Raw genomic sequence first — 10,307 nt, forward strand, 5'->3', positions numbered from 1 at the left:
ATAAGAACTCGGTTTTTAGTGAGCTGTTCAGTCTGTTGTGCTCCCTATATATGTGCAGTCAAGTGATTGTCATATGCTGGGTACCTGGTCACAAAGGTATGAAAGGCAACGAGGCTCCTGACCAAAGCGCTAGGTCAGTAATTTTTAGCCATGCAAATTCAAATATCCTAATCCCTGCCACAGACCTAAAGCCTTTTCTACGCAGTAAATTGAGGAACCATTGGCAAGGCGAGTGGGATACACAAGCAATGAATAAGCTTCACATAATAAAACTAAAACACGGGAACTGGATAAACGGAAAAATAGCAAGGTACAAGGAAGTAATTTGCCGATTAAGGATAGGCCACACGCACGGTACCCACTCTCACCTCTTGACTGCGGGCGATCCTCCAACTTGTGTTAACCCCGCAGGGGCGTCTGCGTGAGCAGGCGTTTTCTGTGTTGCGACACCACGGACCCGAGCACATGATCGAGGGTCGGACCCTCCCGCGTGTAGCCGTGCGCGGCTTAGCCGTGTCTGGGGAAAGGGGGATCCTGGGGGTTGAGCTGATGCTGGGTGCTTGGACCTTTAAGGCCCCCCGGCGGAGGCAACACACCCCTTTGGCCTCTGCTTCACATAGACGGCACCCCCGGACTGACCCACCCGGGGGAAATCGGTAGTTGCCTTTTCCTGTCTCTCTCTCCCTCCAGCCTTCGTCTTTCTCTGACTTTTCATCTTTCCTGTCTCCTTCTCATTTCTTTATTACTTCCGATCTTCCTGGCAGCAAGGGTTAACCTTGTGTGAGTAGCCAACCTGGGTTATGTCATATTTGGTTATAGTGGTAGCGTACAGCTGGCGCTTGTAGGCCCTGTTTTACAGGCCCTCCAGCGTCCCCTTGTTGGGCTCCATGGTGGGTGGCTGGCGCTGCTGCCGAAAAATACACTCCCACTTATGGCTAGTTCTTTCCCTCTGCCATCTGATCGCTCCCTGAAAAGGGGGCGCACCGAAGAAATCTTTGAATTTTTTGGACGCCAAAAAGAAACTTTCCCGCGATTTCATGTAATCCATTCTGAAAAACAAGGAAAACAAGCACGAACAATCTCACCTTTTGTTGTTTCAAAAACCCTAACTCAGGCATTTGGACCAGGTTATAAAGCATCAAAGATGGCTAGCGGTGATCTCCTTTTGGAGCTCTGCGACAAAACAACACGAAAAACTGCCTAACCTTCTATCATTTGGAGATGTCCCAGTCACAGTTACCCCGCACCGCACGATGAACACCACCCGTGGTGTAGTTTCGGATGATGACCTGATGGAGCTTACGGACGTTGAACTATTAGAAGGCTGGAGCGATCAAAACGTAATCAGTTTTAAGAGAATTCTGCTAAGGCGCGATGGAAAAGAGATCAAAACAAAACATCTAATTCTTACCTTTGGTTCAAGTGTGCTCCCTGAGAGTATTGAGACAGGATATGTGAAGCTCCGGGTCAGACCATATGTCCCAAACCCTCTGAGATGTTTTAAATGCCAGCGATTTGGCCACAGCTCATTGAACTGCCGCGGCCGCCAAACCTGTGCAAACTGCATGTAGCAAGTATGTGACGCCCCCTCGGACATAATCTTGGTTCACCCGCCAAGCTCGGCGGCCTGCTATAGCTCGGCAGGCAACAGTGGTCACCGCACCACAATAAACACCGATAGAGTGTACTAGAACTAAAGTGTACTGGAATATTGGGTAGTGGGCTGACTGAGCTCCATCCGCTGTCGCGGTTTACGTCTCGCCTGCTAGATGGCGCCACCACTGTATTCAATGTAAGCGGCCGCGCTTTGGCCGTGCGAAAGGTACGTGGTCGCCGCTGTAGAAACGGTCTAATTTCTTGAATGCTCGTTTCTCATATAAATAAAGAGCTTGGACAGTATGCTTGTTTGTCAGTAGTACTTCGTCTTTCTTTTCATGAGGGAAAAGTTTCTTTAATCACCATTTTTGTAACGCTGGCTTTGCTGAGCTTGCACTCGTATCGAAAACTCGCGTCTTGCGCCGAGTAAAAGGCTGTGGGGTTCCTCTCCATTGACAGCAAGTTTGGGTATATTTACTCAATAATAGCGTGACATAACAAATGAATCACTTACATTCTTGTCAAAGACAGCAGTTTTACTGCTGTCTTTGATTAGAACGTAAGTGATCCATATGTCGCGGTGTTATCGAGTTGCGCGCGTGCAGAAATTCGTTTTCGGCGTTACCCAATTTGCAGTCCTTACAGCAATTCAGGCACCTTTGGAACGATGCCTTTCCTGTATACCCACCTATTTGACTCTGGCTGAGCATATTGTGGAAGAAAAATAGAGGTATATCAATGAAATGTTAAGCAGCATAGATATGAAGTTTTAATCGCACATGAATGTTGAAAGAAAAGGTAAACCGTTTAAAACACCTTCCATGCTGTAGCTTGTCACATATGTGCCAGAAAACATGCGCCTATACATCAGTCGTTGCTCTACATTATTCCAACATAAAACGCATTTAATTCTCCCGACACTAACATACTGCATAATTTCCTATATCTGCCTTTCCAGAGAGTGATGTTGGTATAGCCACACTTATTTTTAAGGAAATATTTTATGAAAGAAAAAGAGAAAAAAAATGCAAACAAAATGTTGGTTGAACAACTTTAACAAAAGTTTATTATCTTGACAAGCACAATGCAACAAGTAGACAATGCAGACAGCATGCACATTTCAAGAGCAGCGGCTCAACTTCAAGTGCTTTGCCTTTTGGCGCTTCCCCGACTTGTCAGTATTTATACTTTTAACATAGAAGTGAAGTCGTGTAGTGACATAGAATTTGATTATTTTTGGAGAAAGGGTGGAAGCATGACTGGAACAACCAACCTCTTGGCCAAGTCTGGCTTTGACAACTGTCAGCACATCTAAAATGCTGTCAGAGTGCAGCTGTCCATGGGAGAAGCAGCCTGTGAACAAGTCCTCAAGCTTCTTTATGAAACCAAATAAGCGACCAGTTGGATAGAGGAGCCCTCCATTGTCACGAAACGTTGTCAGCCTCGCAAGCTGGAAAGTTTCATCTGGGGCAGGCATAGTGAGAAGGGTCAGACAGTCTTGGCAATTGGTTTTTAAAACGCATTTTCTTGCAACATAGCCAGCGATGTGAAAAATTATTCTTGAGTCACTGCTGGCAATGTGCTGGTTATGGTCTTGGGAGGATGGAGCTGTGTGCATGCTCTTAGCAGCACTCATTGGCAGATGAAAGTCTGCTGCATTCTGCGCAGTGTCTGGCAGGCTGTCAACTTCCTGGAGGGAGCCCAGTTCGTCCTGCTGACAGTTACCTTGACTGGCACATTTTACTAGCCCATAAAATGACAAGCAGTTAATGATAACTAGAAATTGACTTGGTGTTGGGTGGTCATTACTGCCAGAAGACTGTCGAACGATCCCAAAAAGGTTTTCAAGAGGGTCTTGACTAGTTTTGGAGGTCATTAGGTACTTAAAACCTACTTTTCTTGTAAGGTAATCTAGCAAGCCTAATGTGCTTGAAATGGTTACACGCAGACCTGTTGCCGTGGACTCACTCACAAAGCCACCTGTCCCTTTTACTTGCTCCTCCCATGCTTTAAGATAGGATAAAAAATCCTGCAGCACAGCTGTTGCTCGAGAATCTGGCCGGAGGGCTTCCGCAGGGAACCGTGAGGTCATCACAGATATCAGCTGGTGGATTTTGCTGAAATACACAAAAAAGCTCTTCAGATGTTGCTTGCACCAAGTTAGACTTAAACATCATTTCCAGCTAACAAAACCATAATGCAAAGGTTTCATTACTTTTAAAATTAAGTAGCAGAAGAGAAAATAGGCATTTCACCTGAAGAATTCCTGAGTTGCATCCATTCTTCCAAGAGTGGCTTCTAACGTGTCCTTATACAGGTGAAAAGCTTGGAGCACTTTAGTGCCGAAAAGCTGGAACGCATACCTGACTCTCATCTTTTCAAATGCGTTTGGCTCAATATGACATCGTGTTATCCCTGGCATAACCTTGAGGGTAACATTGCAGGAATCCATTTTGTAGGCTTCCTTTACGTGTTGCATATCCACCTAAAAAGAAATTGGAGAGGACCCTGTTAAGCTTCAAGAGTGAGTAATAGCACAACAAAATCCTCAATAAGATGAAGAAGAGCCTTACATGGCCAGCTGGAGTGTTGAATCCAGATTTCAACAATGAGTTGCGTAGACATTTGATAAGATGAGGGAAGTCGGATATAAAAAAGAGGTTTCGTGATGCATCGCTGGGGTGCTGAATTTTGCAGGTGGTAGACTCAGCTGATGCTTGTATCCCAAGTATCCTCCACATCCTTCTATTCCAGCTTGCGCCGTCGCATGTAATGAAATCAACAAAAAGGCCACTCTTTTCGGCCAATACGGTTGCCTCAATAACAACTTTGGCAAGAATGTCCCCCTTCATGTTGCCATGTGTGGCAAAATAGCCAATTACCTGGCTCCATTTTCCCTGAAAGGGAACAAATAGTATAACCATGCCATGGTCACATGGGACACCTTTGTCTTTGGCTGCTGTGAAAGGGCCTAGGTGTACAAAACCCTCAATAACCCCAGACGTTTTAACTGCAAAGTGTTCCGACAGCTTTAGCTCGTCTATAACTAATCCACCATGTTTTTTCCAGGCATCAAGCTCAGCTGACTTCACTTTTAGCTGCCTCAGAACTTTGTCGCTGAAGCCAAACACAGTGCGATATGCAGATACATAGCGCTTGAGGGTTGATTTGCACGGTAGGGAAAGAATGCTATTACGGCGAAGATGCTCATACAGACGAGGACTTTTCATCTTCATTATTATGCAGTCCAGGACCCACATTTTCGTGTAGCGTAGACCATTAGGTTTCACTTTTGAAGCTGCGAAGCACTGTCGAACAGCTTCCTGCTGTCTGGGGGGCAGTTTTGAGATCTGTGCTTCTAATGCTTCTGCTTGAATGGCAGCATTTTTCCCTCTCATTTTAGCAAGTTCATTTTTCACATCTCCTAGGCGAACAACTAGCCTCTTGTTTCTTCTCGCTGCAGCTCGCAGTTTAAGCACAACAGATCGGCCGCTCTTTTTATCAGTTCTTTTGACCCTCGCTCGTCTGATCTGCAGTGCTCGTTTCAAGTAGCGGCAAGACACACACTGCGTACCTGCAAGAAAAGTGCATTGAATTGAGTTCCCACGGAGCCAAAAAATCAATGAACGCAACATAAAATGAGTTGCAAATTAGGCAAAATGGACAGCATAATTACCTCTTTCAGCGACCTGACCCAGGCAATTGCTGCTGAAGTACATTTGCTCGAGGGTCACTACGTGGGATTTAAGGTTCTTCGTAAAATACCTTTCTTCATAATCTTCAAGTCGCATTACTCCAGTGCAAACACTCATGGAATCAGTTGCTCTCAGCACATCTTCTGCTTCCCCGCTTGTTTGCAATGTGCTTTCTTTTAGCAGAATTCCTCTCACAAACACTTTGTAGTAACTGTGCGTCTGTGACTGAAAGAACATTACCACTTTTTCTGAGCACACCTCATTTCTTGATGTCAACACAGACGTGCAGTACACGACACCGTCGTGTCCAGGAAACCTGTGCTTGGTCCACTGCTCCGACGGTACCTGAAGACTGTCAAATAACAGCATGGGTTCCTGCTGACCCAGTGGGCATGAAAATTCTGCATCGGCGTCCGGCTCCACGCCTGCTTCCGTCGAGGAGGCCGCGCCTTGCTCAGCAATCGTTGCAGCGCTTGTGTAGGACACCGTCGTGTCACTGTTCGAGCACGGTCTACGCTTCGCCGGAGACGCGCAACTCTCTGACTTCCTTTTACGAGCAGGCCTCTCTTTCACAGCTTTTTTCGTCAAATACGCGGGTAGGTTTGGAAGAATGGTTGGTACAGCATCACTGCTAAGCAGTGGCTTACCACGTGGGATCCGCACTTCCTTGCCACCAATGATGTGTACATAGTCGCGAATTACGTAGCGCGGCTCAAAATGTAGTTCGCACACGGCACTTGTGTCTTCGAGAGGCTTGTCCGCTCGATGGAGGTTTTTTTCCCACAGTCTTCGAAGTGCTTCATCCTTGGGCACGCTGAATAACGACGGCTTTGGGGCACCTTTTACATGTACATAGCCCGTTTTACAGCCGGGCGCAAAACAGTGGTTCAAACGGCGTGGTGCCATTTCACACGCAATAGCGACGCACGATATACTTCCCTACGATGATTTCTTATAAACATTAGAATTGGTAATGTAAACTTCGGAACACATAAAAGAAAGCACAGCGGAGGCAGCGGCGCGCAAAGCCAGGAAGGCAGCGGCGGAGGCAGCGGAGGTTTACATTGACGACGACGACAGCGCCTCCGCGCGGGTCCCCGGGAAAACATAAAAATGTTCACATTTCCGGCGACGCGGGAGCGCACGCCGCCACCGGAGAGTCAGCTCACTACCCAACGGTCTAGTACACTTTACTAGAACATCTGAGTGAGACGAACGAGGCGCTCAAAGCGAGGCGCTGGCTGTCGAGAGAATAGAGAGCGCTGTGATCGAAGTGGATTGGCTGGGCGCGCCGGCAGACGCGGTGCAATCTGTGCGCTGCGGCGTATTGGCTGTACGGGTTGATTCTTTTTATTCAAACAGGGGTCATTGGCGCAGTACGGCACAAGATTGGCCCCGAGGTGTTTCGGAACGCTTGTAGTCGCTTGACCGTCCCCTCCGTGTGCGCGTCAGGCGAGTTGCAACTGCTGCGCACTCCACAAGTCTGGCCTGGCAGCTTACACGGAGTCTACCATAACTTTTGTTCTTCGAATACTGATGAAATATCCGTCGTCATGCAAAGGTAACAAAAAAAAAGTCCTTAACCAGACGATGTGTATTAGGCAGTGGAATCGCGAAAGCATGCTGTCAGCGCGAGAACGAAATAGATTTACGCGGAATGCATGGACGCGCACAAAAATAAAGCGCAGGAATGCGTTCGGGCGCGATTCCAAATGAAAGTCTGGAATCGCAGAGTCGAGAAATGTTACAAAGTCGGAGCGCTCAAGGGCCCCCGCGTACGCAAATCGCAACAGCCGAGTGCAAGACTGGGATTCGAACACCACTCAGCGCTCAGTTTACTTCTCTCTGAACCTTTTCGTTGTGAGCAGGCAGGCTATCACTGACCGAAGTTCTGTTGTACAAGCAAAATATTTTCTTGGTGTTGCACAAGGATGAATACATTTTTGGTTATGGCAATAAAAGGCCGTGAAACATGCCAATAATTGGACAGGAATGATGTATATTATAAACCACTGATGGCAAGTGCAACTCAAATGCAAAATATGTCAACATTTATTTCGCGAAAGCAACCAGCAGTACTGCTTGTCAGTGTCACAGACACCTGCGCACTTTTAGGTGCTTCATCCTTTGACGCCTTTCATCATTTGATTTGTTTAGGCCCTTAATCAGGAAGTGGAGCCGTGTTACAATATAAAACTTCACAACCTTGCACTTTACTTCGCCTTCATGGACTGTGCATCCAATTGTTTTTGTTCTGGTCCTGAGCAGTGACAGCACATCCAGAATGCTGTCAGCATGTAATTGATTCATGCTGAAGCAGCCCGTAAAGGCACTCTCTAAGTAGTTAATGAACTCAAAGAGCTCTTTAGATGGATACAGCAGTCCACCTGTGTCAGCGAAGCTGGTAAAACCAGAGTGCAGGTCTGACCTCCCCTCTGCATTGCTCACAAGCAAAAGAGTGCGACATGCATCACATCCAGTTTTTTTCACAAATTTCCTGGCGACATATCCTGCCATGTGGTAGATAAGGCGCGAGTCATTTCTTTTTTGAACTAGACTTTTGTGCTCACTGGGAACACCGTTGCCTTTCTGGCTGGCAGCATCCTCTAGGGAATCAAGGTCCCCCCTTGAAATATAGCTGTCAATTGTGTCTTCCAAGGTTGTGGAATTTGACAGGTCTGTGTTTCCTGTGTCAAGTAGCGCTGTGAGGACTAGTGGCTCAACACTGGCACCATCAACAGGTCTGGCCAGGCTGTAAAAGCTGAGGCAGTTAACAGTTATCAAGAACTGCTCAGGTGTAGGATGGTCATTACACACTGATGACTGCCGTACAACCCCGAACAAGTTTTCAACTGGATCCTGGCTTAACTTAGCCGTCATTAAGTACTTAAATCCAACTTCTTTGGTTAAATACTCCAAAAGTCGCAACACTCCAGACAATGTCACTCTAAAGCCGACAGCCGTTGTCTTGCTGATGAAGCCAACCCCGTTGACGGTGCACTCCTCCCACTTAGTGATGTATTCCAGGAAAGCCGACAACGCAGCAGCACCTCTTGAGTTTGGCCAGAGAGCTTCAGACTTGTAGCGCGATGTCATTGTTTTGATCAGTTCGTTGATCATTGTGAAAAAAATAAAGATCTGCTGTCACTACAGGTTAGAGCAATACTATTTTCACAACTGAAGACAACTTTTTGTCGCACATGCTGCCTTATCACATGCACAGATTGAGAGTACAAAACACGTTACCTGAAGAATTTTTCCGTAGCATCTATGGCTCCTTTTCCATAACTTGATTCAAGTCTGTCCTTATAATGATGCAAGCCACGCAACACGCGGTCACCGAAGGGCTGGAACGCGAGGGTGACCTGCATTTTTTCAAAATTGTTTGGGTCCAGATGGCTTAAAGTCAGCCCTGGCATCGCCTTCAGCGTCACATTATCTTTGTCATAGTTGAACGCTTCTTTAACAAAATATGTTGAAACCTGCATCATAAAAAAGAAGCACATTGTTAGTCACTTTGCAGGATAACTATGCTGGAACACTCAAAACAGATAAAATCTTACTCGTCCGTCTGGTGTATTAAAGCCACCTTTCAGCAGTGAGTTTCGAAGGCATTTCAGTAGATGCAGGAAGTCTGAAAGGAAATACAGGTTCGTTTTTGCGTCAACAGGATGTTCTATGAGGCACCGTCACAGGTCACGAAATCTACAAAGAGTCCCGCTTGCTCAGCCAAAATCACGGCTTCAATAAGTATTTTGCATAGCAGGTTTCCCTTGACATTTCCATTCACTGCAAATGTTCCTATTATCTGCGAAAACCGCCCAGTGAACGGGACAAACATGACAACCATTCCATGGTCGCATGGAAGCCCTGCATCTTCGGGAGGTGTGAATGGGCCGAGATCAACAAATCCACGCAACTTTGCACACTTTTCCATTGATAGGTGCTCTGACAACTTCATTTCATCAATCAGGAGGCCCCCATGACGACTGAAGCTGTCCATTTTGCTTGTTTTTTGTTTGAGGATTTCCATCACCTTCTTGTTGAATCCAAAGCCACTTTTGTATGCTGCAGTGTACTTCTTCAAAGTGGTGTTACTTGGAAGTACAAGAATGTTGTGCTTCCTGATGTGCCTATAGAGTTTCGGGCTCCTCATTTTCATTAAAATGCACTCAAGCACCCATTCTTTAGTAAAGTTCATGCCCCTTGTACTCTTTCTTTTGCAGGCATCAAAGCAGTGCCGCACGCTTTCCTGTTGTTTTTTGGGCAACATAGCAATGCTTTCCGCCAAAGTCTCCTTCTTTTATTGCAGAATTTCGTGCCTTCATGCTCTGAATTTGTCCCTTCAGGCTTATTAGTCTCTTGGACAGGCGCCTGTCGTGATTTGCTTGTGACGACGGTTTCTGAGCCGAGACATCCGTGTCAGCAGGGTCTTGCGCAGATAACGGCATGAAAGGCATGGGATTCCTCAAAAGAAATTAGGTATTTTGTTAAGCCCTCATGTCACACACCAGTTAGTCACAATTATGTAAGGAGAGCAATATTGTTTGAAATAAAAATGAATGTCAAAAGTAGTGAAGCTACTACCAAAGCTCATTGCAAAATACTTGAGAAATTTGTCATCACTTATCATTCTACTTATGCAAGTGCACTATAGCGTGAAAGGGCTTTATGAACAATAAAAGGTTTTGTTCGCATGCTTGAGCAAACACACCTGGGTAATTTGATATATTTTAGTAATATTAACAAAACTCCTATTCCAATTCTTATCACAGCACTTTTGCATTGCATATGCCTCGGTCAGCGATACAAAGCAACACAAATTGCAAAATACGCTTGTTGCTTAATTTCTGGACTGTTGCTACCACATGTAGCGCGCATCTTAATCATCGTGATTAGGCATTTAACCTAATCTTGCCCTCAGTAGCACAGGGCGTGACCTTCACAGTTTACTGCACATGAAATAGTGTACTACTCTGCATCTGTCACTTCGCTTCACAAATTTACCTTTGGTTG

General features: G+C 46.0%; 1 pseudogene; it reads right to left on the reverse strand.

Moving 5' to 3' along the window:
• Positions 1-8,646: 8,646 nt before the first annotated feature.
• LOC126534639 (uncharacterized) lies at positions 8,647-9,619 on the reverse strand (annotated as a pseudogene).
• Between the last annotated feature and the right edge of the window lie 688 nt (positions 9,620-10,307).

The sequence above is a fragment of the Dermacentor andersoni genome, chromosome 7 (assembly GCF_023375885.2).
Source record: "Dermacentor andersoni chromosome 7, qqDerAnde1_hic_scaffold, whole genome shotgun sequence".
NCBI lineage: Eukaryota > Metazoa > Arthropoda > Arachnida > Ixodida > Ixodidae > Dermacentor > Dermacentor andersoni.